Genomic DNA, 25742 nt, shown 5'->3' with positions numbered 1-25742 from the left:
CCGACATGTTGTGCTCTCTTCCCAGCCCCTGAGCTCTGAGCATTGCAGGGGTGGGCCTTCTGCAGTCAGGGGGTGGGCTTGGACGGACGTAGTGCTCGGCATCGCCCCCCTCCCCCGGCCGTCACGGGCTGGAGCGGGTCTGCTCAGTTATTCATCGCTCGGTGGTACCCAGGAGCCGAGCTCGCGCGGATGCTGCCGCTGCCGCTGGGGTTGTAGAGGGCGCGCGGGGACCGTCTGCAGAGAAGGCGCGCGGGCTGAGCAGGGATGAGCCTGTGAGGAGCCGGGATCAGCTGCAGATACAGAGCATCGCTGGTGCATCACACTCCGAGCCAGGTGAGGGCACTTCTCACACTGCAGGGCTGAGCTGAGACCCACGGGCACAGCGCGGGCATCACAACAGTAGTGAGAGGAATAGTGATTCCGAGTGTAGACAGAGCGTCCCCTGCTCTGCCCGAGAGGCTGGGGTGGTGTTTTTGAAAAGTGCCTGCGAGACGCCGTGTTCAGTGGAGGGCAGCACGGTGCTACTTCGGATGAATGAAATCACGACTGGCGTGTGTGCACTACACTAACGGGGAAGAGGGCTCTGCACACTCACACTAAAAGGCACACAGACCAAACATTACCCTGTTTGTGTACTTTCAGCACAGCACTTGGCTGTGCGACAAGTCAGCGAGAGGACACCCATGCCTGTGTACCTGCTGTTTAATCCTGAAGTGTCCAAAGACGGCTCCTGCCTTGTATGGGAGGATTAAGTGTGGGTCGTTGTTGGAATTGTAGACAAACAGGTATACCTTAAGATGCGTTGGGTGTTTTATAAGCTTCATACTGCTGTCCATGCGCGAGCCTGAGCCCTCTCAGAGAATGTAAACAAACGCTGTGTCTGAGACGGATCCAGATGTGTCCTCCTCTGGGGAGACCTCTCTGCCACCCCCTCCCTCCCCTAATCACCTGATCCCAGCCCTGCTGTTTTGGTCGTGGTCCCCTTTGCCTCTGGTGGGATCACGAGGATAGACTCGGGTTATACTGGTGTATTCTGGGACTTGTAGTCTTCTGGCTTCACTTCAACTGAACCAAATACTCATCCTCTGCAATGGATTGTAAAAATAAAGGTCAGGATTTTGAAATGGTGTCCCCGGTGACGCAGAGTCCTGTGGTAACCCTATGATGGAAGGTTCTATCGAGCAAAGATGATAACTATTGTGGAGAAAGATTTGTGTTATTGTACAGACTTTGCAAGAAATTGTACATATTTGTTGAGCAATAAGCGTTACCAGTAATGTGCAAAGGTGCGCAAAGGGGAGAGGGGTTGGCCTAACGTGTACACCCGAAGGAAGCCATGTTGGACTGTGCTGTGTATCATTGTGCCCCCTGTCTCTGCCGAAAGCAGCAGCACAACAGACACACACTCCTCCGGGCCAGGCTGTTCTAGTTTTTGTTTTCTCTTTGTGGAGCCCTGGCGCTTATGCTTATCACTTCCTGATTCGAGTGGGCTCTTTGCAGAGTTTTGCTGCTGGGCCCGCGGGGACCCACAGATTGAGCAGAGGGTTTCCCTTCCTGCAGGCTGCTCACAGCCTGTGCCTCACGCATAGTTTCATGGAGAGGCAGTTGGCACATTGCCAGCCTCCCTGTGTGGAATGTATGTGGTTATGTGTTCTTGGGCTATTGGTGGTCGAAAGCAGACTGTTCACCAATCACAAGAACAGGAAGCTGACAGTGTTTGGTATTTAAAGGCGACGAGAACGTCTGCTTTCGGCGGCGCTAGTATTTCTAGTTGCATGTCTGAGCAGCAGGGACATCATAAGGATTTGGGGGGCCCTGGGCCAATGTAATTTGGAGGCCCCTGTTTGGAACAGCTTTGAATTTATGATCCAGTTTCAGCTCTTTCAAGCCCTCTTTGGTCAGATCACTGACAGTGCACATCCACACTCGTCCAAATTCTAAATGTCTTTACATCTATTTTTAAGAGATAGTGATGTGTGTTTTCAACATTGTTATCCCACAGCTGCTCATTAATATTACTGCAAATATTCTCTGTGACACTCTCCCATTTCTCATATGTGAGGCCCTGTTGTGATCTAGAAGAAACTTTGTTATGCATGTTGTATGAAACATAAACACATTTGTCTGCAAAATGTCAGTACTGGACACATACATCATATTAAACATAAATAAATAAATAAGGAAAACACTATTTAAAACCATCTGTTTAAGAATTATTCAAGGTCATCAGGGCAAGACTCTACCCAGAGCAGAGCTGGCTCTATCAGGGCACTCCTGAAAGGCTGGGGACCTCTTTTCCAATGCCTTAAAGCGTCTCTGCTGAGCAGGGCGGCTTTTGGCATGGGCGGGCTGGGCCCAGGACTCTAATATTCAACAGGGCGGAAAAAAAACCTGCCAGCATAAGGGTCATATAAACAGCAATGCCCCTGTACCATAGCTCTAGTGATTTCCTTTAACGTGCTTCTAATCTTTTTTAATATGCCACTGCCTCTCATTTAGGGACTGTGTTGTAAATATGTTACACCTTTTCTGTGTCTATTGTTTAAGAATGCTTGTATGTATTCTGTATTGAGTGTTGGGATTATCTACAACAGACTGTCCTATGTAAAGGGGCTGCTGTCTCATTTCATTTACGAGAACCAGCGAGGGTGGCACATGTTTATTTCCACCCAAGGGCTAGAGCAATTAGGGCCCGGCGCTGCCCCTGACACCTGGCCCTGGTGAATCTGCCAACGGAAAAGGGTACTTCTCGGTGTGCCCTTAGCTGCCTCGGCCACCTGGCCTCACTAAACCCTTGTGCAGGAGGCCGGCCCACCATACACTCACTGCCGGGTCCCGTAGGAGAGATAGGTCCTTTGGAGGCGAAAAAACATTCCTGAGAGCGGTGTTGAAACTGCCTCGAAGGCCCCTTTCAGAGACCCCCTCAGCGAGGTCCTTCTACTTCATGTCATCAAAGTCTCCGTCTCTCCGACCACTGTTGGGATTAGCTTTTTTTACTGCCCCTCCCCCCCCTGCGGTGGCCGAATGCCCCAGTGAGGTAGATGTTTTATTTAAATGCATATGGGGACCGCATTGACCTAGCAACTGTCCCTTCCAGAACACTGAGCCTCTCTCCCTACGGCAAGGCAATGCCATACCTGCCTCATCACTCTGGGAGTCAATCGTCACACTGCGGAAACAACTGCATGGTAGGCCAGAAGAGGCTCACTCACCTGGAATGGAAGAGTTGTTCTTGTCAGATTATAACCCCCCCCCCTCCACACTTCCAGCTCCTGTCTACTACTCACAAGACTGCTGCTCTGCCATGAATATATGTCTTTACCACGAATACAAATACTCCGCATGGCATTACCACGCGAATTTTACTTCACAAGTGGCTTTACCACGCAGCTTTTTAGTACGCAGGTTCTAACATCGCATTTTAAAAACGTTACGTTCAGCAGCTCTTACTTCCATCCACCATCGAAATATGCGAAAACACGTCTACCAAAACTAAAAAAGGACTACAATTTTGACGTACACTGCCACGTCTTTGGTGCGGCTCTTTTCTTTTACTTTTTAATGACACTGTAGTGCGTTTTTTTCATTTATGTAGCCTGCTCGTTTTTTTTTTTTATAATGGGGGGGAGACCCCCCCTAACCCCCCCAACGTCACGTAGAACTTACAAGCAGGACGACCAAAAGGAATACCACTTGCGTGGTAAAGACGGTCGTGGAAGGCACCCGCGTTGAAGAGACGTTTGCTGGGTAAGTGGATCGTTGATAACGTCATGCGTGGAAAAGACTTCGTTGTAAATGATGTTTCCCCTCTGCCATGAGTTAGTAGCCGAGGGCACAGGTGAAGTGAGTGGCAACCACCTCAGGTCAACTCAAAGTAAACATTCCTGCACATCACATGAGGTGGCACCATGAGCACCTCTCAGGGCGGCACCCTCGCCACCGAGCGGCTACACACAAACGTATTCTTACACAAAGCCCAGTTTTATATCTCGAGGCATCGAGTGACTTTGCAGAAAATAGGTAGGACATTTGATGGCCGCTCACATGCTTCACCACGCCATAGGTACAGAGACAGACACACCATATGGCCTGGGTCATGGAATGGCCATAGCAGCCTCTGCACGCAAATGAAGCACTGTGTTTGGAAGGGGCATCGCTCCTTGGCTGCAAAGGTTTCTCCACCCAGGCTTCACTTTTGGGGTTAGTGTAGGATGTGCGAATTTAGGGGCCTGCGTGGTTGGGAGTGGGGAGCTCATTCTGAAGGCCCAGTGCACCATGCAAAAGACCTCTATGGATGACCCTACCAGTGACACAAAGCACTGTAGAGCCTTTACAGGTGGGGTGATGTTTGACCTCCTTGTATTATTCTGTTGAAAGGCAGTCAGGCCTTAGTCACCAATGCACTTACTGTAGTTGCTAAGGTTGAAAGTGCCCATCCTCTCATTCCAAAACACAGGTCTTCACGCATGTCCTCTCCATGCACGAAAACACTGGGAAAAGGGAGGCATAGTACCGGCGGAGATCGTACCGGAGCGCTGATTACAGGTGTAACCTCTGCACTGGAGAAGGTTACTCCGACAACACACCTTCAATTATTTCGTAGAGCAGGGGTGTCCAAGCTAAGCTGAGAGGGCTGGATCCATGTCAGATTTGCAGGATAAATACAGATTATGTAAATAATTTCCATAGGGAGTCACTGTATTAAACCATTTCTTTTGTGGATATCTGAGAACCTGGCATGGATCCGACCCTCATGAACCACCGTTTGACATCCTTGTGTAGAGGTGCCACTTGTCTTTAAATGACATTATTTCGGTCTCAGGGGGGACCGGGAGGTGGAATCCTTGATGCTTTAGTTCTGACCTCTTCGCACAGACGTAGGCAGCACAACACTTCTTACTCTTCGCTGGATATCACAAGGATTCCACTTTCCACAAACTTGCAATTTACCATCTCGCTCCTTCATGTTATTTTTGGACTTTCTTGGTTACATTTTAACAGTAAGCTCAGTATTCAGGGCTTAGCTAAGGCAGAGCATCTGTTACATGTTTGATCTCAGGATTCCTGTTCTGGTTGCTGCGGGCCGTCTTTCTGCCCTGCTTTCTTAAGGAAACCTCAAGTCGGAGAAAGAAGAGACTGAGACAGATGAGTCTGAAACAAAAATAGCTACAGGGGTATCCTTCTTCCTTCACCCCGTCCATTACAGGTGAATCGCTGTCATTTCCTGTCTTTATCGTCCTCCTACCATATACTGTTGTACCTTTTCGTTTATACCTGTGGTTTATGGCTAACCCTCTTCTATGACGTCTTCTCCCATTCAATGTATCTTTGACTGTTGGTATTTATTGTAAAGCACCCACATACCTTGCTTTTCTTGAGCGCTTTGTAAAACTGTTAATTAAATAAAAAAATCGCCACATTCTAGAAAAAAAAACAAAGGGTAGTACTGTATAGGCTTGGGATTTAAAAAAAAACAGTCAATGCCTGCAACAACACATGTGGGTGAAACATGTGGCGTTAGACATATGATGAGTGTGAGTCAAAAGAGTGAACAAAATATATATATATATGAAACTTCGCCTCAACACGTAAGACTCCGTCTTATTTAGAAGCAGAGCACTCCCACCCAAGAAGGGCCAGACCTAGGCTTTTTACACCCCCTCAATGCCCCAAGTCAAATTCACATCATGTTACTATTTTTCAGAATTAATTGGGATAGCATGGTAGGGTGAGCGCCTTTGACTCAGATGTACATATGTTTTTTCTGTGTTACTGTCAAATAAGAGGATCAAACCCCAGAACTCTGATGTAAATCAAACAGATATTTTGCTGGGGGAAGCACCATGAGTCAATTCACACAGTGCGGTGTGTTCCTTAGATGGTCAATAGTGTTACTGTTATTATGAAAGAAACGTGTCCCAAGTACCTTGTTTGCACTTTGTTTGTGATACTGTGTGTGCATGACCTTGTTACGTCTACTGGTTTGTGCAAGGGGAACTCTATCATCAATTGGACCTCTCACAGGAACCCACAGCTGCAGACCCAAAGAGGCGCCTTAGTACTACCATTTTGATCTTGTTTGTGTATACATTTCTACATTTTCCTTATCATTGCTCTGCTGTGATTGTTGCTGTGTTATGCTTCTCAAGGATTGAATTTCTGTTGAAACTTTACATGGTTTTCTGTGATTTAGAGCAGTGGTTCTTAACCTTATGACTTCTGTGGGCCCTCACTTAATCATTTCTGGAACCTGGAGACCCCCAATGAATCATTATTGGAATTCGGAAATCCCAACTGATTCATTACGGAAGCCGGGTGACCACAGCCTATTCGTTTTCAATAACTTGAACCACAAAACACTACACAAAAATTAAAGACACAACCATTCATCAAACAAATTTACACATTTTTGAATATTTAATTTTATTTTCAAACGCATATCAAAATGTAAATTTTAATGGAAAGGTTAGAGATTTTCTAAATTCAGTTCATCATCCATACTATATTCCTATTGGTGCCCTTTCTCGGCTCCCAAGAATCAAACCGAGGATGCCAACTACATCTTTAGCCTCCAATTTCCAATTCCTTCATCTTTATAGAATGCTTTAAAATGTTCAGTTTTGCTTGCTTCTTTATTCATATACACTTTATTAATCTGTTAATACAATTTCATTTTCTAATCAGAAGTGTACCCCCTTAGTGGGCTTTGCCGCTCCTTAGGGTCACAGGACCACAGGTTAAGAACCACTGATTTAGAGTAATTGTTTACCTATCTTTACAACTTAATTGCCTTCCTTTGGCCATAACTTAAACATTCAATACTGTCGATGTCTGCAGAAAATATCACCCACCCACTTGAGATCCGAGCTCGCTGCCTGTCTGGCCGATCGCAGCCAGTGCATGATGTACTGTGTTGCTAAAATCTACATCTGTGTCTTGATACATCGTCAATATCATATGCAAACCTCATGTAGGTTTCCTTTCTTTCTCCGACATCACAATTGTAGCAAGCACTGAGCTTTGTTCAAACGACAAACATAGGGTCTAATATGCAAATCCCATGTGCAGTGTCAAACCCTACGGTTTGCAAAATCACAGGATTTGCGACTGCAAAAGGATTGGTTAGAATGTACAAAAGCCCCTTTACAAATTGGAAAAATTATTTCTGAATTACTTTTGTGATGCTTTCTGAATTGCAAATAGAAGTGAGCATGAAATGGGTGTCCCCCTCCATTATCTGATTCTGAGAGTTGTATTGCACTCACAGACGCAAATCAATGACTAGTTACTGACCACAGCGTTGGGGGGGGGGGGACTGATTCACAAATGCTGATTCTTTAGGCTTTCCTGATTTCAGGCTTGGCGGACCGATATTAATGCTACCAGTGCGATGGAGTAAAGTACTCTGTTGCCCTGAAGGAGTACCTGCTTTCTAAATTTTGAGATGTCTGCCGACCCAGCTGATAACGTTTGCATTTAGAGGGACTGCCGTCACTGAGGTTACTGTAAGTAAATTAAAAGTTTGATGGACTGCCCCATCAACAACATGGAGCCATGCTGCAAAATTTCATTTTTTTTATTTTCAAAAAGTAATCCAAAAGATAGATTTTAATTTTGAAATAACAAAAAAACACTGTCTTCCTCGCCAATAAAGTTTTCACCCAAGGTGTGAGGGTCATTTTACAGTTTTCACTGTTCTTTACCACTAGGATTTACTTGCTGCTGATAGACAGTGAGAACTGGACATTTGTCTAGCCACACTAAATAAGGCGAGCAGACAAATGGCCAAACCTCTGATGGCTCTCACTGTCGAACTATCGGAGGTGTGTGTTGGCAGCGGAGGCGGAGTAGTCTCCACCGTTGATATATTTAAGGTCTGTTTGACTTAAAATGAGGTGGGCTGAACTTCAGTTTGGCATAGAAGGTACCTTCTCCGTCAAACTATAAATCGGGGCCTTTGTTCTCTTAATGTTCATTAGGCTGGTAGTTATGCACGCCCCTGTGACTCGAGATTATGCAACATGACCTAATGATACATAGGTTGCATTGCAAAATCAGAGATAGGTCACACATTTTCAATCTGTCTCTTTGAACATCACGCTCACTGTCATGAAACTGACCTCTGTGCTGAGCTCTGGTGCTTGTTATACTGCTCCACATCACTGCTTACCACCTAAGGACATATTTGTGAGTGTCTCACTAGAACCAGGCAGTAAAACGACAGTGGGAAAACCATTCGAGGTATTTCCACTGGTGGCTTTAGCACTTGATTCTGAGTTTTCCCACCAGTAGTAGGGAATAACATACCAAACAGCCTTTGTTACTGGAAAAACTGCACAGTATTCTGCCTGCCACACTGTTTTTGGGGTGTAAGCAGTACACATTTTGTTAACTCCTCCAAGTAATATCTAGATGAAATTGCACGGCCAAAACTGAGGTCTAACCAGATCTCCCCTTCCTAAAAGTCAATCACTGTTCAATGGCCTCCATGATAAGAATTATCCTTGCCCTGTCAAATATAAATATACGGTGGCTGGCTTTTAGTATGAAAGATAGCACTAAATGAAGATAATGCAGATGGAGGCAGCAACACTTTTGGGCACCATAGTGCCAGTCATAAGCACACCATCACTGATGAACCAGCTGGGAAGGAATTTAGTTGTAGAATTAACAAGACGTTAGACAAAAAAATGCCTCTGGTATTAGAGTAGTTAAAATGTTCACACATTGATAGCATTATGTGAACGGTTTTTGCAGCTGTTGTAAAACAAGGACTATCACAGTAAGTTAAGGGATGCACACCATTATGTTATAAAAGTAGATTAAATCAAGTAAAACACCATTATGGATTGTAGAGGTGGCAGAGATAGGAGGAACAGACAGGTGGAATTTTAAAGAAAGACAGCCTGGGTTTACAGAAACCTATATTTAAAAAAACAGACACAAGTCAAATTTGTTAATAGAACTGTTAGAAATGGGGGTCTCTAGTTGGCAATGGTTTGCACCTTCATCCAAATAGGGACCCTTGCTTCTAGTCAGGGTAAGGGGCTACACTCCTAAAATAACCCCTGCTCACCCCCTTGGTAGCTTGGCACGAGCAGACAGGCTTATCTCAGAGGCAGTGTGTAAAGCATGTGTGATTATATACAGTAATACAGTGAAAACACTACAAATGGGCACCACACCAGTTTAGAAAAATAGGTTCACTTAACACAAGACCAAACAACAAAGATCCACAGTACTGTAATCAAAACAAGTCTTTAAGTCTTTAGAATGATAGAAATAGCTTAGTTCAATGTAGATGGTAAATGCGACCTTGGATACACCACGCAAACAAACAAAAGAGTCACAGGGAAGGTGATACATCGGTTACTTGCTTCAGGGGAGGTGATGCGTTGGTTCCTTACTGCAGCGCAGGGGAGGTGATGCGTTGGTTCCTTACCGGAGAGGAGGTGACGCGTCGGTTTCTTACTGCATTCCGGTTACAATGCGACAAGATGGCACCGTGATGCGACAATCCGGTGCAATGCGACAAAATGGCGTCTTTGATGTGATGTGACAACTTGGATGAGATGCGTGCACGCCCAATGCCCATGCAGTGAAATCGATTAACTTTGGAGCCACGACTGCAAGCCAACCCTAAACAGTCACTATAGCAGGGGCAGTCTCCTCCTTCAGCTTCCTTGGTTCTTCTCCTTGGCAAAGGTTTGCCTTGATTCCTAGAAGTGATCTAAAGTTCTGGGGTCTGGGCCCCAATATTTATACTGCAAAATCCTCTGTCCTCTGAAGGCAGAGGGTGCCTGTGCCCAGCCAAAACCAGTTCTGACCTCCGGGGTGCAGATTCCTGGCAGGAGGAGGAGACAGCATTGTTTGAGAGCAGACTTGGCCGAGGTAGCTGAAAGGAAATCTCCTCCCCCTACTCTCTATTCTATGAGGGCTCAGGTCAGTGAAAGGAAATCTCAGCCCCTACTCTCTATTCAATGCAGGTTCTATTCAGCCCAGCCCTGACCCATCAGACTGCTGGAGCCAAGGCCCTCTCCAGCTCCCTGTCACTCACAAACCAGACATGGAATACACAAACCCAGAAGAGACATGCTGGATGGTTAGGCAAGAAAATACCTACTTTCTAAAAGTGGTATTTTCAAACACAGAATATAAAAATCACTGTCACTAAAAGATGTATTTTAACATTCTGAGTTCAGGCATACTAAACTCGAATTTCTAGCTTGTTCCCTAGGTTATTTAGGATTATAAGATGTTATAATCAAACTGCCCATTTCGGCATATATGAACAGGTAGCCTTGAAATAGTGAAAAATGAAACTGGCTGTAATTCACTACCAGGACATGCCACACACACCAGGGCATGTCCTACCTTTTACTTACAATGCACCCTGCCCATGGGCCTACCTTAGGGCACACATGGTGCACTGTACTAGGGTCTGACAAGTAAATCAAATGGCCAATCATGGAGTCACTAATCCATTACAACAATTTACAATAGGGAGCACTTGCACTTTGGCACTGAATAGCAGTGGCAAAGTGCCCAAAGTATGTAGACCAGCAAAAACATGGGCAGCAACAGCAAAAAATGGAAGGGAGACCCACGCCAATGGTGCCAGGTCTAGCAAGAACCAAAGCACACACAGAGGTGGAAACTGAGGATTCCCTGAAGCACAGACACAAAACATATATAGGTATATTAATAGAAGGAGAAGAGGTAGTATTGTGAGGGTGAAGACAGCACGCAGACTACCACTGGGAAGTTCCTGAATGCAAAATGTAAGATAGGTTTTTGCATTCACAAAGTGTGCATTAGGCTTAGGAAGATGCTGAGAGTACAAATAACAAATCACAATGCATTATGGTAAGATTATGAATCACAAATGGGTTTGCATCTCACAATCTCCACATCACATTTACTTTTGTAAGTACAGAAAAATGGATTGGAGTGGAAAGTCTCCCCGTCGTTGCAACCCACAAGCCAATGCATCATGGTTTATGACTGCTCATGCAGCCGTAAACCATTGATAGAGTATCGTTAGGTGAAAACAGACATATCCCTTTTCAAAGCGGAAGCAGTTCATGAGAGACCCTTAATGCTGTGTGCAAATGCCAGCTGTGGCCAAGAAAGGATGCTGTCAGTGGGCTTGCGAATGCTTCCTTCGCTCTGTACCACAATACACTTTTAGTGATATTGCAGACTGTGCCCATAAAAGGGAAAGGTGCTGTAATAGTTATGATTGTGAATGCCAGTACGGTGGTCTGATTCTAGCCTTACAAGTCTGTATTCAAATCCTTATTATTGGCAATTTTTCCGCAGCATTAGTACATTAAATAGTAAAACAAATATTTGGTTTGTATTGGACCCAAACATAGCACATCTGGCCCGAATCTTTATAACAATACTATTATTTGGTGTTCACAAACCAATGTGACGGTAGATGCGATCTCATTTACAAAATGCCTGTGAGTACACAACGTAAGGCACATAAGTAAAAACGTCTCCCTAAGGGGTTGGCCCTACTGTTAGCAAACCATCATTTATCAGTAGAGTCAGGATATCAAGTGACTGACAAGACCATTCATTTATCAGAAGAGGCATGTGTCAAGTGTTTGGCAAGAACTGGTGGCATGGTTGTCGAAGAGAAGAGAATATTGATAACAGAACTGCTCTAGTTTACACAGGCAGTCAGTGGAGAAAAGGGATATGATGGAGAAGCTCTGCACAAGGTGACAAAGAAAGTCACAGTTCAGAAAGAGGAGGCACTCAGCAATCAGAACATCTAACACCGAGGGCATGCAATACATACATTAATAGTAAAGAGGATGTGGAGTAAGACACTCAGGAGCACCATGCGGTAATACTGAAGCGCAGTAAGGTCCTATGTTGTTAACAATTCCCATGGCAAATATACACATGATCCACAACATGCAAAGGCAGGTTATGTAGAGTTATTACATATGGTTGTGTTATAAAAAGTAATATGAAGACAATGCTCATAGTGAAGGCAAACACCAAGATGTGTGTCAATTGTGCCTACAAATCCTGGCATTCACACAGGAACACTAAAGGCAGTAACAGCAAGGGTATAAAACACATCCATGATAGATTTGGAGCTAGAGAGAAGTAGTGCTTAACAACAAGGAAGGAAAACACATGGATCACTTGGCAAAACACAAGCAACAACAATGATGTTAGGATAATGGGAACTATGGCAGGCAGAACACTTAGAAATCAGGCAGTGGCAAAAGTAAAAGAAGGGTGGTAAAAGGGAAACTACGGAAGAAGTGAAAGTTCAAAGAATCGGGAAACACTGAAATACTGCCAACTCAAGAAACAGAGAAACACTTCAGGACAGTGGAGAATCAGGAAACAAGGACATATTATACATTAGTGAAGATTCTGGAAGCTAGCGAGCACTGCAAGGCAGTGCTGCTTCAAGGGACTAGGACACACTGAAAAAAGTGCATATTCAAAAAACAAAAAAGCAATAGTTCAGGAATCTATGGAAACAGGTTAGTCAACCAAGAACATTGCTACAATGACCAATGCTGGACCGAAGGAAGTGGATTAAAAGAGCTCACTGCTAGTGATCACATGCCTCACCTGCGATGAAGCTCGCACCTTCCAGCCACAGTCAGGGCTGGACTGGCCATAGTGGACACCGGGCGTTTCCCCAGTGGGAATGAAGGGTGGGGAGCGGTTTTCGACCGGTGACAGCTGTTTTTAGGTCTCGCTAGAGTCAGCGCATGCGCTGCTCTTGCGAAACATTTAGTAGCTGCTTAAAAATGCGCTACCTTGCCGGCCACCAGCGTGCTAGAACGCGCACAAGTGCGCGCGACGTGCACAGCACTTTTTTCTATCGCACGCGCGTGTGCGCACCACTGCCTTTTTAAACATTTTTTTATTGCCGTGCGGCGTTACTTGTACGGCCGTGCGGCTAAAGCTTCTTGTACTCGCTGACTCCACTGTTCTCTTCATTTCAGATCATTAGTGCACCGCTTAAAAGTTGACCTGGGAACAACTCATGCCCAAGCTCCTTTGCCGCTTCTCGAGCCATCACAATTAGGGCCTGCAGGTCCTTGTCTGCCTCACACTCTTTCCCAGGCCGGTGTGTCTCCTCCTATGCCATCTCTGTGAGCTCCTCTTCCTTTGCCCTGTATCGAGTGGGTTTCCGGTGCTTCTTCCTAACCCCTGATTCCCTCCTCACCATGCTCGGCATCCTGCTCGTGCCTTCCTGCTTCCGCCTTCGAGCCAACTGCATCTGCTCCCTCTGTGTCGCTTCGTTCACCCGAGCACTACACCTTTCCTTGTACTGCTTTCAAAGTTAGCAAAGTCATGCTTCCTTGATGCCACTGCTCTTCTGCGGGCAGTCATATGTTGTGGACTTCGGGAGGGGTGCCTGCTTTTGAGTCCACTGTACCAGCTTCAACGTTAGCAGGATTGGTGTACTTCGGCTGTACTGTGCCGGTTTTATGACAGCAACCTGACAGCAACTCTAGCGGTGAGCTCCGATTTCCGGGGATGAGCAGCTCAGTAGTACCAACAGCGATGATCTGTAACAGCAACATGCTGCCGCAGAGCTGTTCCCTCCTATCTAAGTCACCGAGAACAACATAGAGGTGTGTGTTGGACTTGTAAATGTAAATGTGTTGGACTTGTAAAGCGCACGGCTGCCCGTAAGCATACCGGCGCTGGAGACCGCTGGGGAACCCGTCCTGGCTTTCCCTGTGAGATGGTCCCTTCTGGGTATCTCCAAAGTGAAACCAGGCATCCCCGGCGTCTGTGGGGGGCCGTTGTAGAGATGAGGCAAGCTTAATGCCCAGAGTTGCTGAGTGTGATCCCTGGTTAGAGTAGGCACAGAGGCGAAAATTATCGAGTCCCGGGCCGTTCTCTGCTTCCGGGTCTGCCGCCTCTAACCAGTGAGCCACACCACTCCACCTGTGTCCTGAAGAAGCTAGAGTGAACTTCTAGCGCCACTGAAACATCATGCCGACAGCTACTAACTCTTATTTAAAAGTGCCTAAATTATGAAATGATGTGATGAATTTATTGGGATGTGAGTTTTAAGTTTTGTGATATAACAATGTAATAATGTATATTTGCGTCATGTAAAATTCTGTTTTACGTTGTGAATGTTTTTTTTTTACATTGTATAGTTTCCCTTATATATGAACATATGAGTAATTTATAATGCACAGCTAAATAGAGATTCACAGAAATTATTTTTGTGTACTAATATTAGGTCGTTTTCGATCCATTATTATCTCAAAGGGGAGTATTATTTGTTGCTCTATTTAGGGCATTTCAACACTGATGTGCCCTACCTGGGTTCACAATGTGAAGAAAGGCAGGCTCAGACCAGGCAAAACACTCCCAACTGCATTAGTGACTTTTTAGGTTCTTTCGAGACAACCTCCTCACTGCCCCCCACACACAGACTTTGGCGGCTTGTTTCTGTGAGACATAAAGATAATGGCAGGCTGCCATAAATTGGGAGCCAGCCAGCATTATGTTTTCACTGAATGTGTGTTCCCGTAATGTCAGCTAGAGCGTGATGGGAACACTTCCAGACTCCAATATTCTGCCAAAGATCTTTAAGTATAATGGGTGGTTCTCCGCCAAGTTGATGGAGGGAAGACCCAGTTGCTGACACCAGCTGTAGTGTATTGTAGTGCATGGAGGCACAGCGTGCTGATGTACACATCTACAAATAGTGACACCCTGCACAGCATGTTTTGACTACAATGTTGGTGGCTGAAATGCTCCGAAATTGGAAGGCACTGATTTTATATGACAGATGCCTGATACATGCCTTATCTAGATGGAGCCCTAAAATAAATAAGGTGGTTACTTTGCTGTGCCGTGTACCTAGCTGAATATGTGTTCAAGCTGCAAGTGGCATGGCTACCAGGTGATGGAGTGAGATGTGGCCTGCCGGAGCTCCTGGCAGGGCCCCTGCATCTGACCCCATCCTGTTGCTGGTATTTGGCCTCCAGCGGTCAGTGGCTCCTACTTCTACTGCTGGAGCTGTTGGGACAGTACAAAATGGCCTCTGAACTATCTGGCCGCTCTCCCACTAACCGCCTCGTATACTCCTGAGCTTAAAATTGTTTCCGGCAACTCTCTCCCCAGAACAGCATGTGCCAGATGCGAGTAGCGGAGACCATCGAAACACTCATAGGGCACTTACGGTTGCTCTGCCTCGCGAAGGCCCCCTTGAGACTCAGTGACTGTGTGATGGCCTGGTTGCGTGCTGTGTGGGCCGTGAGCCCACACTGGTTGTGGTGCAGAGTCCCTGGGGCACTACAGGGCTGCCAATCCCCCAGTGATCCAACAGAGGGTGGCGAGTGACTCATTCGAATCGAGTGGGCCCCTGAACTGTGCCAGCTGTGGGCTCCATCGTTTGTCGATGAGGCCGCACTGGGTGGTGTTGCTGGCTTGTCCCCTTTATCATTCCTCCTACGTGGACTCACCTGGACAGGGGGGAACACTTCTGAAGGTGGTAGGGGCTGGCTGGCTATCCTTCTGGTGACCATGGGGGACTTGTTACCCACTCTGAGCCCGCGAGGGATTGGGAGGGCCTTGGCCTTAACCTCTGAGAGACCTTGCAAGCAGAGGGCCTCATTTATGTACAGTGTCTTATCGCTACGTGAAAGCAGCGATGCAACACGTTTCATTGTGCCCTCCTTTCCTTAGCCATCGATGTGCCGTATTTACTGTATGGTACTCCATGTAGCAAGGAATGACATGCTTCGGGAAGAAACAAAAAAGAGTGTACACTGTTCCCCTAGGGTTAGACAAGTAATAAGGTCTCTCTCACAGCTAGCTGCAAGTCAGCTAGAGAGTGTGGGGGTGCCGGGTAGTCAGCAAGTTCCTTGACGGAACTAAGGAAGCCTCACACAACTGATGAGCTGGATGACATGTCTCATTCAGCCTACTGGGGATGTTGTTTATATCATCGGCTTCCTGCTCCTGCGTCGGGCCGGCGCTGCAATGCCCGACGGGTAACAACAAGTGTCACACTTTTGCGGAGGTCTTTTGTTCCTTGCCGTGATAAGTAGAAACTTGTGAGGCTTAAAAAGTGAGGTAGTGAGCAAAACGGTGAAAAATTGTTAAAAAAAGTTGGATAATCCACAGGGAAGTCTTTATTCAGGTGGTTAGCCACTTTATTAAAAGGTATAGGGAGGGGTACTGAGGACCGACGTAGCTATTGGTGTGGCCTCGTATCGACCCTCCATTTGGTCAACATGTTTCATGCCCAGCGGGGCAATTCGTCAGGACCGAAAAAATGTGCTCATATAAACCTAATGTGCCCCAGAAGGTGAGCTACAGGCTATTGGAACCCCTGTCACAATTTTGCGACGTGTTCCTACAGCCATTAGTGAAGAAAATCCCTTCCTTCCTCCAAGATACCAGAGATGTTCTACGTCTTATTGAAGATATGGACGGGAGGGAGAATGTTGACCTGATAGTGACCCTGGACGTAGAGGCACTCTACACTAATATCCCCCAGCAAGCCACCTTGGAAGCAGTGGAGAATGCCTTGAGAGCTGAGGAGTGGACTTCCTGCACGCCCATCTCTTTCATCATGGCCCTTGCGAGTATAGCCCTGACGGAAAATTTCTTCAGGTATGAATCGCAATTATACCACCAAATACGCGGGACATCCATGGGTTCTACCTTCGCGCCGAGCCTGGCGTGCCTTTACATGGCTTCCTTTGAGGAACAGGTCATCTATCCTGCGGCAACCAACCCCTTTCTTGAACAGCTGACCCTCTGGCGTCGCTATATCGACGACATCTTGATCCTGTGGAAAGGGGATAAGACTAGCTGCGAGGCTTTCTGCTCTTGGATTAACCTGCAGAACCCGCACCTTAAATTCACGGGTACCATTTCCGCCACTTCCCTTCCCTTCCTGGATCTTACCATCAGGCTGGAGCCTTCAGAGATTACCACCACTCTCTATAGGAAAGAAACCGACAGGAACAGTCTCCTCCCCTACCGAAGCCACCATACTCGAGCCTTGAGGGACAATCTCCCGTTCGGTCAATTTCTCCGGATTCGAAGAAATTGTACATCACTGACTGATTTTGTACGTGAATCATCGATCCTCCAACACAAACTCCAGGACAAGGGCTACCCAACCAGACTGTTGAACGCATCTTTTAAAAGGGCACGTAACAACAACAGAGAAGCTTTGCTGGAGTCAACTCCGAAGCCCATCAGTGATGTCATTACCTGTGTAACAACGTACACCAGGAACTCTACTTTCATCAAGAAAGCAATTAACTCACATTGGGGCACCCTTAACTCTGCTGGCCTGGATATCCCTCGCCCACGGTTTGCTTTTAAAAGAACTGCTAACCTCAAGGACACCCTGACCCACACTCGACCCAAGAAGGCAGGCACCCACCATGAGAACCCCTTGTGGAACCTGCCACCCGTGGTCGGACACTATAGGTGTGGCAGCTGCATCATCTGTCCACAAACCATACAAGGCAAAGATATCAAGCTGACCACAACGTTCACCTGGCACATGAACAGACACACTAATTGTAACAGCAGCCGCTGTATATACATGCTCGTTTGTCCCTGTGGGCTTAAGTACATAGGCATGACTATGCGAATTGTGAAAACAAGGATCATTGAGCACAACAGCAATATCCGCTGTATGAAAACACACACCAGGCTCTACGATCACTACAAAGAAGCAGGACACAGGGCAGACAACCTTCAATGGACAGTGTTGGAGTGTCATCCATCCATTAACGAACAAGCACTATATAGACTAGAACAAAGATGGGTGCACCGTCTCCAATTGGATACCTGTGGCCTGAACGATTCCATCCCGTGGAACCAACTGACAAGATGATTCCTCCCCCACCCGCCTGCCTAATGCCTCCGAGACTGGTCATCCTCCATTGAAAACACGGGTGTACCATGACTCTGCACGAGCACAACATATGTAGAGGCAGTCATTTTCTGAGTGGTCTATAGATCTCTGCCACCCCTAACATTAGTATGGCCAGCTAACTGTTCACTACATCCACCGGTCTACTAATCACATGGGCACAGCAGGAGCATCCCCGTCACTCCCTAGTGTTATTCGCCTAGCCACCCATGCCTCCCAGTACTAGTCTGGGGTTACTTTACCATCCCCGACTCCATATGCCATACACTGTGCTATTGTCCACCGCAGCGAGTCACTTGCCCTTCCATCATAGGCGGCCCACACTCGGGCGGCCCCCCCAAAAAATAAAACCCCCCCATTTATTACTGAGCAGGATGCCTACGTAGGTACAATGAGAGCACTCACTCTGACTGCGCTCTGTCCCATCAGGCTCGCGTTTCAGTGTTGTACGCAGTACCAGTTGAGCCACGGTATACCAGCCTGCTCTTGCCTCCCCCTTCCCTGCCCCCCCTTCCTCCCCACCGTACACGCCCAATCAAGCGCTTCCAAACATGCACCAAAGAGGTCAAGGGACTACATCTCCCATGAGCACCGTGATGCGGGCTCCGATTGGCGCTTTGGGCACACTGTCACCGCGGGCCCGCCCCCTCTCGGCCGGCACCCGCCCCCACCCCGCCCCCAAACAACCTGTTCTTAATGGCGGACGCGTGGCACACTCCTGACCGGCTGTTCCGCGGACATCACACGCCGACGGTGTGGGGGTAGGTGATACCGGCGATTATCTCACGCCGCTAAGGTAAGCGTTGCACCTCTGATTTATTGCTGGCCGCCGTTCCACTATGACGGCACTTTGGCCAAGGCTTACGGAGGGCGCCCCGCCTCGCCAGATTGTCCGGGTCATGACTTTAGCTGATTTTCAGCCGCCCCCCTTATGCACCCTCCCTGTCTATCTAGCGACTATTGGTAGACTTCCCGAGGATAATATCTACTCTGGTGCCTGCGAGCGGTTGATCCGTACCGCCGCTTTCCCACAGATCCTTGGCACTTGATGGCCTGGCGAGGCGGGGCGACCGCTGCACCGCTGATAACTTCTGGTCATGACTTTGGATCATGGCCCCCAGCAATGACATGCTGTTTAAATACTCCAATCCTTTTTCCCTTCCCTAGGGCTACATATCCCTAGCGCAGTCCCCACAGGAACTAGCCGCGAAGACTGCCAATTGGCTCATTAGGGTAGGTCTAATCATTGATACTGAAACCATCCCACTGGGTGCCTGCTGCGCCGCGCCCCCCCCCCATGTGGCTGAGTGGCTTTTGATTTATTTATTTATTTGTGTGTTGGTATTATTTTAGTTCTAGTGGCTCCATTGTTTAGTTAAACAACTGACCACCCTTGCTACAATTAGCACTCGCACATGCCCTGAACTCCCCGGGGCTATGTCCTGTTACACGTAATATTGGTCTCTCTCCACTCACCCCGTTGCACTCCATTAGCCCTCATAGACACCTAGTTTAATTTGGATAACTGGGTATGTGTTTGACTTTTGGGGTGATTTCACAGTGTTGCCTGCAAACGGTATAATCACTATCGGCATATTAGCAACTGTGATGTCTACTGTTCCCTTAGGTCTGACGGTGATGCAGTGATCCTCGCCTTCCTTAGACCTAGACCTATCAGGTTGTATCTATAATAGCCTGTAGCTCACCTTCTGGGGCACATTAGGTTTATATGAGCACATTTTTTCGGTCCTGACGAATTGCCCCGCTGGGCATGAAACATGTTGACCAAATGGAGGGTCGATACGAGGCCACACCAATAGCTACGTCGGTCCTCAGTACCCCTCCCTATACCTTTTAATAAAGTGGCTAACCACCTGAATAAAGACTTCCCTGTGGATTATCCAACTTTTTTTAACAATTTTTCACCGTTTTGCTCACTACCTCACTTTTTAAGCCTCACAAGTTTCTACTTATCACGGCAAGGAACAAAAGACCTCCGCAAAAGTGTGACACTTGTTGTTACCCGTCGGGCATTGCAGCGCCGGCCCGACGCAGGAGCAGGAAGCCGATGATATAAACAACATCCCCAGTAGGCTGAATGAGACATGTCATCCAGCTCATCAGTTGTGTGAGGCTTCCTTAGTTCCGTCAAGGAACTTGCTGACTACCCGGCACCCCCACACTCTCTAGCTGACTTGCAGCTAGCTGTGAGAGAGACCTTATTACTTGTCTAACCCTAGGGGAACAGTGTACACTCTTTTTTGTTTGTGCCCTGGACAAGTACACTGGACCCCTCTAAATATTGTCCATCTCCGTCCCCCCTTGTTGTTTACATACTTAGCGTGGGTTGCCCCCACGGGACTATTAGGATACCAAGAGTGACACTTTTTCACTGTCTTGGCCCATTACTGGGTGTTATCCCTTCCCCCAGTACACCGCACCTGCGGTTCTAGATTTTGTAAAATTTACATTCACCGACACTCTAATTAGCCACACCCTAGCCACCATGGAGGATGTACCAGGCCTCAGTTTTGATGACGATGCCATTGATGAAGCCCTACGGGCAGCCCCGAGTCTAATTACACTATCAGCTACGGCTACCTCGAGCGCCACTAATGACGATTGGGCCATACTCACTGCCCTTAAGAAAGAACTCATCAGGATCACTATGCATGGGATTATGATGACCGAGTACCTGCGAAATAAAATTGCCCCATTGGGCCTTATCGTGAATATCATTCCAAGACTCTTCCTTGAAGATAAACAGTTCAAGGTCGAGTGGGTACAAGTCTCCTGGAAATGTACCAAAGACCTGCTTTTCCTCATCGTACAAACATCCAAACGATTAGCAGAGGCCCTACAAGAGAAAATCTCAGCCATAGAAGCCACAATGAGAAGTACGGTCAATAAGAACACAAAGGCCAACTTTACCAATAAACTAGCGGAGATCAACCAAGAAATGGGAGACCATCATGAATATCTCCTCAATCAAAAAACTGCTAAATTACAGAAAGACATTACTAAGTTCGAGAAGGAGAAAGTCTATCCTTATTTGAAGGATGGCTTCAAGAATAAGAAGACATCCTACTCCTCTGATGAGAACACGGATAACAGCCGGCGAGGATCCGCCAGCAGTGACTCCAGTGGAGGATACAACTCCAGGAACAACCGGGCTCCACAACATTCCAACTGGCAACCAGGTTACCATCAAGGACCGGCCTTTCATGGCCCTCCACATATGGCACCCCCATGGCAATACCCCTTCTATCAACAGGGCCCGCCACAATTCTTTCCCTCTAATCCTCCACCTTTTCAAGGCAGAGGCTGGGGCAGAGGAAGAGGGCGAAAACGAGGCGGACAGAAAGGAGTACAGTGGCAGGACCAACCAACACCACAGACATCAGTGGAAACCAGGAGCTCCACCAGGGGGAGAAGAGTCTGACGGTAAACCTATCAAAGAAAGTGCTGACCCCTCTTGAGCTTCAAGTCCTGGAAAAAGGACTGGGTTTTGTCCCCACTCCCACCCCTGACGCTTTTCAAGAAATGATCGAGCTCAAACAACTGTTCAGAAAGATACGCTTGAAAGCTTTCTTCCAAGACAAACCAGAACCGGATACTTCTGATTCAGGTCTACGGAAACCTTCCACTTTTACCCCCACAGATGGGATGGTTCCCCCTGAGATCCTGACCTTCGAGAGAGCAGTCCTCCACACTCTCAATAACAAACCTCAATGCAAACAATTCAACAATCTAACCAACCTGGAGAAACAGGCCTGCCAGGCCCTGGGGAACGATAACACGATTGTCGTCAAACAAGCAGACAAGGGGGGCGCAACAGTAATTCAGGACTATGATGCATATGACCTGGAATGCAGACGCCAACTTTCCAACAGTACCCACTATAGACCCCTCACAATAGATCCTACCAAACGCCTGTCCACCACGATCATGAGCCTTGTGCTAGAGGGTGAAACCAACGAATGGTTGTCAAAAAAAGAGGCAGATTTCCTCATCACCACTGAACCAGTCACACCCTATTTCTATACCCTCCCTAAAATACACAAGGGGGTCATACCGGTACCAGGAAGACCTATCGTGTCAGGTATAGGCTCTCTTTTGGAACCCCTGTCACAATTTTGCGACGTGTTCCTACAGCCATTAGTGAAGAAAATCCCTTCCTTCCTCCAAGATACCAGAGATGTTCTACGTCTTATTGAAGATATGGACGGGAGGGAGAATGTTGACCTGATAGTGACCCTGGACGTAGAGGCACTCTACACTAATATCCCCCAGCAAGCCACCTTGGAAGCAGTGGAGAATGCCTTGAGAGCTGAGGAGTGGACTTCCTGCACGCCCATCTCTTTCATCATGGCCCTTGCGAGTATAGCCCTGACGGAAAATTTCTTCAGGTATGAATCGCAATTATACCACCAAATACGCGGGACATCCATGGGTTCTACCTTCGCGCCGAGCCTGGCGTGCCTTTACATGGCTTCCTTTGAGGAACAGGTCATCTATCCTGCGGCAACCAACCCCTTTCTTGAACAGCTGACCCTCTGGCGTCGCTATATCGACGACATCTTGATCCTGTGGAAAGGGGATAAGACTAGCTGCGAGGCTTTCTGCTCTTGGATTAACCTGCAGAACCCGCACCTTAAATTCACGGGTACCATTTCCGCCACTTCCCTTCCCTTCCTGGATCTTACCATCAGGCTGGAGCCTTCAGAGATTACCACCACTCTCTATAGGAAAGAAACCGACAGGAACAGTCTCCTCCCCTACCGAAGCCACCATACTCGAGCCTTGAGGGACAATCTCCCGTTCGGTCAATTTCTCCGGATTCGAAGAAATTGTACATCACTGACTGATTTTGTACGTGAATCATCGATCCTCCAACACAAACTCCAGGACAAGGGCTACCCAACCAGACTGTTGAACGCATCTTTTAAAAGGGCACGTAACAACAACAGAGAAGCTTTGCTGGAGTCAACTCCGAAGCCCATCAGTGATGTCATTACCTGTGTAACAACGTACACCAGGAACTCTACTTTCATCAAGAAAGCAATTAACTCACATTGGGGCACCCTTAACTCTGCTGGCCTGGATATCCCTCGCCCACGGTTTGCTTTTAAAAGAACTGCTAACCTCAAGGACACCCTGACCCACACTCGACCCAAGAAGGCAGGCACCCACCATGAGAACCCCTTGTGGAACCTGCCACCCGTGGTCGGACACTATAGGTGTGGCAGCTGCATCATCTGTCCACAAACCATACAAGGCAAAGATATCAAGCTGACCACAACGTTCACCTGGCACATGAACAGACACACTAATTGTAACAGCAGCCGCTGTATATACATGCTCGTTTGTCCCTGTGGGCTTAAGTACATAGGCATGACTATGCGAATTGTGAAAACAAGGATCATTGAGCACAACAGCAATATCCGCTGTATGAAAACACACACCAGGCTCTACGATCACTACAAAGAAGCAGGACACAGGGCAGACAACCTTCAATGGACAGTGTTGGAGTGTCATCCATCCATTAACGAACAAGCACTATATAGACTAGAACAAAGATGGGTGCACCGTCTCCAATTGGATACCTGTGGCCTGAACGATTCCATCCCGTGGAACCAACTGACAAGATGATTCCTCCCCCACCCGCCTGCCTAATGCCTCCGAGACTGGTCATCCTCCATTGAAAACACGGGTGTACCATGACTCTGCACGAGCACAACATATGTAGAGGCAGTCATTTTCTGAGTGGTCTATAGATCTCTGCCACCCCTAACATTAGTATGGCCAGCTAACTGTTCACTACATCCACCGGTCTACTAATCACATGGGCACAGCAGGAGCATCCCCGTCACTCCCTAGTGTTATTCGCCTAGCCACCCATGCCTCCCAGTACTAGTCTGGGGTTACTTTACCATCCCCGACTCCATATGCCATACACTGTGCTATTGTCCACCGCAGCGAGTCACTTGCCCTTCCATCATAGGCGGCCCACACTCGGGCGGCCCCCCCAAAAAATAAAACCCCCCCATTTATTACTGAGCAGGATGCCTACGTAGGTACAATGAGAGCACTCACTCTGACTGCGCTCTGTCCCATCAGGCTCGCGTTTCAGTGTTGTACGCAGTACCAGTTGAGCCACGGTATACCAGCCTGCTCTTGCCTCCCCCTTCCCTGCCCCCCCTTCCTCCCCACCGTACACGCCCAATCAAGCGCTTCCAAACATGCACCAAAGAGGTCAAGGGACTACATCTCCCATGAGCACCGTGATGCGGGCTCCGATTGGCGCTTTGGGCACACTGTCACCGCGGGCCCGCCCCCTCTCGGCCGGCACCCGCCCCCACCCCGCCCCCAAACAACCTGTTCTTAATGGCGGACGCGTGGCACACTCCTGACCGGCTGTTCCGCGGACATCACACGCCGACGGTGTGGGGGTAGGTGATACCGGCGATTATCTCACGCCGCTAAGGTAAGCGTTGCACCTCTGATTTATTGCTGGCCGCCGTTCCACTATGACGGCACTTTGGCCAAGGCTTACGGAGGGCGCCCCGCCTCGCCAGATTGTCCGGGTCATGACTTTAGCTGATTTTCAGCCGCCCCCCTTATGCACCCTCCCTGTCTATCTAGCGACTATTGGTAGACTTCCCGAGGATAATATCTACTCTGGTGCCTGCGAGCGGTTGATCCGTACCGCCGCTTTCCCACAGATCCTTGGCACTTGATGGCCTGGCGAGGCGGGGCGACCGCTGCACCGCTGATAACTTCTGGTCATGACTTTGGATCATGGCCCCCAGCAATGACATGCTGTTTAAATACTCCAATCCTTTTTCCCTTCCCTAGGGCTACATATCCCTAGCGCAGTCCCCACAGGAACTAGCCGCGAAGACTGCCAATTGGCTCATTAGGGTAGGTCTAATCATTGATACTGAAACCATCCCACTGGGTGCCTGCTGCGCCGCGCCCCCCCCCCATGTGGCTGAGTGGCTTTTGATTTATTTATTTATTTGTGTGTTGGTATTATTTTAGTTCTAGTGGCTCCATTGTTTAGTTAAACAACTGACCACCCTTGCTACAATTAGCACTCGCACATGCCCTGAACTCCCCGGGGCTATGTCCTGTTACACGTAATATTGGTCTCTCTCCACTCACCCCGTTGCACTCCATTAGCCCTCATAGACACCTAGTTTAATTTGGATAACTGGGTATGTGTTTGACTTTTGGGGTGATTTCACAGTGTTGCCTGCAAACGGTATAATCACTATCGGCATATTAGCAACTGTGATGTCTACTGTTCCCTTAGGTCTGACGGTGATGCAGTGATCCTCGCCTTCCTTAGACCTAGACCTATCAGGTTGTATCTATAATAGCCTGTAGCTCACCTTCTGGGGCACATTAGGTTTATATGAGCACATTTTTTCGGTCCTGACGAATTGCCCCGCTGGGCATGAAACATGTTGACCAAATGGAGGGTCGATACGAGGCCACACCAATAGCTACGTCGGTCCTCAGTACCCCTCCCTATACCTTTTAATAAAGTGGCTAACCACCTGAATAAAGACTTCCCTGTGGATTATCCAACTTTTTTTAACAATTTTTCACCGTTTTGCTCACTACCTCACTTTTTAAGCCTCACAAGTTTCTACTTATCACGGCAAGGAACAAAAGACCTCCGCAAAAGTGTGACACTTGTTGTTACCCGTCGGGCATTGCAGCGCCGGCCCGACGCAGGAGCAGGAAGCCGATGATATAAACAACATCCCCAGTAGGCTGAATGAGACATGTCATCCAGCTCATCAGTTGTGTGAGG

General features: G+C 47.7%; 1 protein-coding gene across 1 annotated transcript in view; it reads left to right on the top strand.

The window, feature by feature from the left end:
* Positions 1 to 236: 236 nt before the first annotated feature.
* Positions 237 to 25742, top strand: part of SYT12 (synaptotagmin 12) — an 866886-nt gene continuing 841380 nt past the window's right edge. The window contains exon 1 of the mRNA XM_078682889.1: positions 237 to 333. The gene's annotated coding sequence lies outside the window, so the exon portion shown is untranslated. The remainder of the gene's footprint in view (positions 334 to 25742) is intronic.

This window comes from Lissotriton helveticus, chromosome 3_1 (genome assembly GCF_964261635.1).
Source record: "Lissotriton helveticus chromosome 3_1, aLisHel1.1, whole genome shotgun sequence".
Classification (NCBI taxonomy): domain Eukaryota; kingdom Metazoa; phylum Chordata; class Amphibia; order Caudata; family Salamandridae; genus Lissotriton; species Lissotriton helveticus.
This window is presented reverse-complemented; position numbering and strand designations above follow the sequence as displayed.